General features: G+C 38.0%; 1 long non-coding RNA gene across 1 annotated transcript; it reads right to left on the bottom strand.

Annotated features, from left to right (window-relative positions):
* Window positions 1-2860: 2860 nt before the first annotated feature.
* LOC124488856 lies at window positions 2861-5630 on the bottom strand. Its single transcript, XR_006958739.1, has 6 exons — window positions 5555-5630; window positions 4840-4869; window positions 4568-4712; window positions 4140-4295; window positions 3726-3821; window positions 2861-3617 (listed from the first exon to the last, which is right to left on the bottom strand). It is a non-coding gene; the product is annotated as an uncharacterized LOC124488856 (long non-coding RNA).
* Between the last annotated feature and the right edge of the window lie 1010 nt (window positions 5631-6640).

Below are 6640 nucleotides of genomic sequence, written 5' to 3'. Positions count from 1 at the left end.
ATTGATACAAATTCATAGACACTATGAGGATATATGTAGGCCTACTGAAAGCGCATATACTAGTATGAAATCAGGTCAAATGGGCCACTTTTTGGTAAATTGTTTGGGACAATAATACATTACCATATATGCCTTTTCCATGTGTTCTTATGATAACTAATGACTGTTTTTGATCATTTTTGTTGAAATTATGTAATAAAATATAATTATTTAGACCCTACAGTTCTTGAAACATCAGCTGTGCCAGCTTTTTTGGCACAAGCAGTTTCAGGTCAAATGGACCAGCTGTTCAGGTAAAATGGGCCAGTGAAATTGCAAAGGGAAATAGTAATTTATCATCAATTTAAATTTTAAAACACAGTTGCTTATACAGCCACATAACATTTAAACTGCATTAAACAAACATATTCATATGTGCCATAATAAAAAAAATGGTCCTGAAGCCCAGACTCGTAACAGTTCCATATATATGTGACGGTGTGCCCTCAATACCCAGCTTGACCAAAAGGCTCTCATACTGGTTAAACCACTGGATAACCACCTCTTTGTTGAGTCCAGCAGCCCGTGCTGCAGACAGGACCTCTGGCTTGCGCATCCCAAGCTCTGGGTTGCGCTTTAGAAAGATCTTAAACCAGTAATATCTGGCCCTCCCTGCTGTCTTGGAGAAACCAGATATGTTGTTCTTGGCTGCAAAATCAAAGGCCACTTGCTGGACATCACGTTTTGTGAAGGAAAACCCCCTCTGCGCCAATGTCTTGAGGGTGGCAACAAGCTCCCTTTCTACCTCCTGTGAAAGGTAGGGCTTCCGCCCTGACACATGTTCACTGCCAGTCACCTTTCCACTGATGCGTCTTTGCAATGTGGATCACGGCACACCCCATGCTCTTGATAAGAGGTGCACACTCACTGTAATTCCTTTCTTCTCTCCCTCCATGTATTCATCTAAGGCCCCCTTCATCATCTCCTCTTTCCACAGATTGCAATTGTTTGGCCTTCCTTTCCATCCCTGTTTTATCTTTGTATCCTTTCCTCTCTGGTCCTTGCTCCTCTCTTTTCTCTCTCTTCCTTTTCCCTGTCTCCTCTCCTCTCGCTTCCTTCTCGTTTGCCATACTCACTGTACATAAAATATTCTACCACCATTATTACTGTTGGGGGGGTCATGGTGTGACACACACACACACCCTCACACACATAAACACACACACTCCAACACATGTGTATGTGTGTTTGTGAGTGACACAGATGATAGCCCATTTCATCTGAAACCATGTTGCCCATGGTTACCTTAACCCCTCAGTGGGTTAAGGTAAATTGGACCACCAAGAAAAACATCCCTTTTTAAAAAAATATGTTCATATACCAAACTAACAACATTATTTGTGATTGATGCCATCAAGACAGATATTATGCATAGTTTTTTTATGCGCGTGTTAAAAAAAAAATACATTTATCATCCTTATAATAGTTTAGTTAGATTTGGTATGCCAGGCCACTTACCATGCAGCTTTCTGGTTCAGGCTTGTTTGAATTATTGGCCCGCCCACCATAGCAACCATAAAGCAATCAAATCCCCTGTTACTTGTCAGGACTGGGACCCCCAAACCTTAAATGACCCATTTTACATGATATCACCCTATATATGTGTATATGCATGTAGGCCTGTGTGGAAATCCCTCTTTGATTTCATTGACTGGGACATGGCCAGGGAATATGATGAATTGATTCATAAGCTTTTCTTACAGCAACGCTTGCTGTGGCTTTGCCAATGTTTCTGCATTGCTTATACTGTATAAAAATGTAGCCTACCTGACGCGAAAAACCTCAAGGCTATGCAGAGTCTGCACAGTAAAAGTTTCAAGTAGCTTTATTGTCCATTTCTTCACGTCAAGACATAAAAAGGAATCGATATGACGTTTCCCACTCTCCCACAGTGAAACATAAAAAGCACAGGCACAACAGATAAGACATTTCTTAAAACATAGCGTTACATATTCACATACAGCAGCATAAGCTTAAAACTTGCTGCAGCGTGTGATATTTGCAATGTAGGGTACGGCCCGAAAAGGTCTTGCAAATAAATGAGTCCTTGTCGGCTGAATCGATATCGCTCAAACAAGAACTCATCCGTGTGAAATAAAGGATCTTGGCGATTGCGAAAAACTCTATTGGTATGGAAAGCTAATCGAACTAGAATGTTTCCTTGGTCAGCTGGGTCTCTCAAAAAGGGAGCTGCCAATTATTTTCCGGGGGTGTGGCAAGCTTATCCAGCTACACTTAAGTTAGCCTGCTCTCGAGCAGGTTAGTGCTAATTGATATGTTACTATGGTGATTTATCAAAAGTTGTTTCCACGAACCAAAAAGAGGGGCGTGTTTTATCTTAGCCTGAAAATTAGCTCGCTAAACTGCTTAGCGAGCTATGACGAATAGCCCCCACACTCTAAAAACAAATACAGCACATTACTTAATTTAATTTGTGTAACACTTTTACACTCAAAAATATTGAGTAGATTACAAAGCTAGGAAATCAGGCAGAACAAACTATAAATAATGAGTATAGTTGAGTAATATTAGTAATCATTTTGGAATGAATTGATTTGGTATAATTACCAAATATAAGTAAGTACATGTAATTGAAAGACTTTGACAACCATATAGAAAACATTAGCAGAAGGCACAGAAGAAAGTGAGTAGATTCAACTGAAACCATTAGTATGATATAACTGAATACTTGCCTATGATTTATTTAAAATATGTGTTGTACTGACTTATTTATTTTACTCAATTTATTATATTGTATAGGTGTATTCTACTTGATGTCAATAAATGTTAATCCAAAAAAATATTAAGTAAGACCAAGATCTCACAAAACATGGACATTTTATTTGACAACTTTTTGGCAAAATCTAAATGATTTACTTTAGTCTAACTCTTCTGTCATCTGTATTGGACATGCTTTTTTAAAGACTTCTGTATGTCTAACAATTCAAGATACTTTGAACTTAAAATGCATTTAAGACATTTGTAGGGAAATTTCCTGTAAACTGAAATCATGCTTAATGGCTTATACATGGGAAAAAAGAAAGAAAAGGCTTATCAATGCAAGGTGTAAAATGTTGACTCAAAATACACTGAAATCTTTCCAACACTGTGAGCCTGACCACACCTGGAGATCATCTGATTAAATGGCGCTTTAGATTGTCCAGGTTTCTGTACATAACTTCAATATTAACAGTCATATATCACATTCCACACATGGCTCAATTGGGTATGAGTCACATTTTCTCATCTGAACAGCTTCCTCTCAGCAACTACATGACCATACTGTTTCTCAGTCTTTGCACCTTTGCTGAAAGCTTTCCGGAATCCACTTCCACAAGCATCTTTTGAAATACCTCAAAAATGTATTTAAGAGTTTTGGGGTATTTCAGATCCAAAGCATAGGTCAGTCCTAGCAGGTAGCAACAGGCTCTGCTGAGATCTCCAAGATGGCTGAGTACAGTGGAACCTTCAATGACGATCCCAACATCATCGACCTGTCCACATTCATTCCGGACCAGGTACACAGCCATCACCTGTGCTGCCAGCTCTTCTTCCACATCGACAGCTGTATCAACATTCTGCAGACATTGTAAAAGAAAAATACACCGATGCATTAGCAGAAGCACCAATTTCAACATTACACATTTATTGTAGGGAGACTCCTGAAATCCATAAATTGGACTCACCTCAAAAGTCTTGATTAAGGCACTCACGTCTTCACCAAGGTGATCGATGAGACATCGGAGGACAACTTCTCTGGTTTTCTGAATGGAATTTCCGCTCTGTTTAGGAGAAAATATATTCTTAAATGACAAGAAGATGCACTATTCGCTCAGTGCACATTATGGCCTGCCAAAAAAAGACTAGTTTGCAGGTATGCTAGCTGCTAATATGGCACGCCCTCATACTCTGCTTCTGACTGGTGTTTTCTGATGGAGAGGGTAACTCTGTTTGGGGGGGGGGGACTGAGCTTTTTCACTTTGTAAACGTATAGCATGCACAAAAAAAGATATATAACAATAAAGGACAAAAGCATATGAGCACTTTAATTACAAACAGGTGGGGGAAAGCAGCAGCTAAACAGGAGTAAACTGAAATACCTGGAGCAGAGTATTCATTTCTGCACGATGTCTCTCTCCAGCAGCACCTTTCTTGGCTTGGAAGATGGAAAGCAGTTTAGGAGAGTAAAGGTCCAACATTGACATGAATTTTGCCTCTAGATTTACGGTGGTAATTCGTTGAAACTCTGCGTTGACCTTTAACAAAAAGACAAAAAAAACAACAGGGAGATTGTGATTATTTAACTGGCTTAATAACACAGAAGTTACATTAAATTCCCCTCTTATATTTAGAAAAAAAGAGACCATCAGGACCAAGAGCTTTACTTAGAGGATTGTTCAAATGAATACAAGGAAGAAAATGTCCATGACCTAAATGTCTGTGTTTCAGTCGGTAGTGTTTAATAAGTCCCCCCTTTGATGATGCAACAAATGTACAGAGCTTACACTGCCACCCCATGAGCTGTTACCTTAAAGATTAATACAAATCAGGGAGCCTCGGTGGCTAGTGTAGTGTCCTGAGGCTCAGTCCTTTCCACTGTGACCTGAGTTGAATATGGCCTGCTGTCCTTTGTTGGTGTCCTCCCCTCTTTCTCACACATTCCTGTCCCGTCTCTTAAGTTAAGCATATGTTGAAACAAAAGAGATACAAACCTTTAATTGGCATAAAAGTTGATAGACTGAAGACAATTCCCCCCCCCCCCCACCAATTTTTTTTTTGCAAAAACTAATGGTAACTTACCTCACATTTTCTTGATCAGCCGTTTTCCATCTGAAATGTATTTAAAATATATATTTAGCAAGGATTATAACAACTCTTGAACTGACAATTACCTTTACGAACAAAGTTCCACACAAGTCATGAATTGCAAGTAATGAATACTGCTCCTCAATGCATGATTTCCTCCTGAGTGAGATTTAAAGATCAACATGGCATGGTAATTAGGGCAGAGCCCAGCTTGAACTTCAAAGAGACCAATCTTTGTAGTATTAACCGGTCTCTGATTTTGAAAAAAGTTAAAGAAAAAGAAACATTAGCCTTTGCATATACCTGAATATTTTTCGACAATTTGTTAAGGACTAACTTCACATATTATAACGTTAACTGAATTGACCTCAGCAGTAAAAAATATTTTATTTTCAGACCTTTCTCCAACTTAACATAGGCCGACAAGGTGCAAAAGTGTTGTAGTTATACAAGTTAGAGTCTAATGTTAAACTGTATGTAATATAACTGCTTAATGTAAGCTTAGTTGTAGCCTTCTGAAGAAAACGCATAGCACGTGCAAACTCAGCTTGCTAGCTAGCTAGCTAAAGTGTGCTAACAAGTCAAATTAGCTTTGCCAAAGAATGACTTCGACGTCACAGTAATGTTGGTCGACTGATATTTCATGCTCAGTTGTTGCTTCTGTAACTGAGATGTATGTAAAACGATTATTGTGTTATATGTTACTTACTTAAACTTCTGGTCTTGTCGCGGTGGAGTCCAGTCAGACCTTCAAGTAGCTGTGCCCGCCAAGCAACGTCTCTGTGTCGTCTGTCTCTGAGCCAGAACCGAAATTACGTCGTTTCATACCCGTTTACTCATTCTTTTAAGTTGTTAAGTAGTTTCCAAATACATTGAGTTTATTTTGTCAAATAATTGTAGTTCTTAAAAATAATTACTATTCATAGTATATTCTTAAAAATGTTGGTGAAACATACAGTAATAATTTCTAATATCCAAACATTGTAATCTGTCAGTCAAATCATCATTTCTTTTTATTAAATAAACTTACTTACTACATGTACATTTTACACAAAGATTGCTGTTTGAGATTCACTCATGAATTTTAATACAGTTAAACCAAATACTCATCATAATGAAAGTCAGTGTTTTTTTTTAACAAGAATACCTTCATTTAACTCTTACATTTACAAGTCCCTTGAATTATTTTTTACAGTGCAGGTCTCCCAAATGTATTTGTTTTGATTCAACTATAAGGTGGCTGATCACCGTTCCCTCTTGCAGGGGAAATGAGAAGACAACTATTTAATTCTACTCTTCACTTTTAGTATTTTGAGTTGTAAATGAGCAGAAAAAATATGCTTTTAAATCTATGTAATCTTTATAAACAATAAGTAGGCTATGCATTTTTATATAAAATATACAGAAATATCAGTTGTAAAATGCAATTTAAATACACACCCCTGCAACCAACGCAAGCAAGCACACCCTACAATTTCCACAGAAATTGTACCCTCTCTAGTTGTTGCTTGCTTTTTCCACAGGTACAATCTTACACTTTTGAGGTTCTTGCTGTTTAATTGTAACTTGTCTAAATACATGCTCTTATTGTTATTTGGGACTTATTTGGTTTCACAATATATGCTACATGTTTGGCTACCCACAATGTTTGGGGCTATCTCGTTGTTATGATCAGTGACCTATGCACTTTTGTAAAACTCTCTCTTGGAAGTCGCTTTGGATAGAAGCGTCTGCTAAATGCATAAATGTAAATCTGTGGAGCCTTCAAAATAAAAGCCCAGGCGCCATATGGATG

This window comes from Hypomesus transpacificus, unplaced genomic scaffold (assembly GCF_021917145.1).
Source record: "Hypomesus transpacificus isolate Combined female unplaced genomic scaffold, fHypTra1 scaffold_154, whole genome shotgun sequence".
Taxonomy (NCBI): Eukaryota; Metazoa; Chordata; class Actinopteri; order Osmeriformes; family Osmeridae; genus Hypomesus; species Hypomesus transpacificus.
Note: the sequence above shows the minus strand (reverse complement) of the source record. Positions and strands in the feature narration are given on the sequence as shown.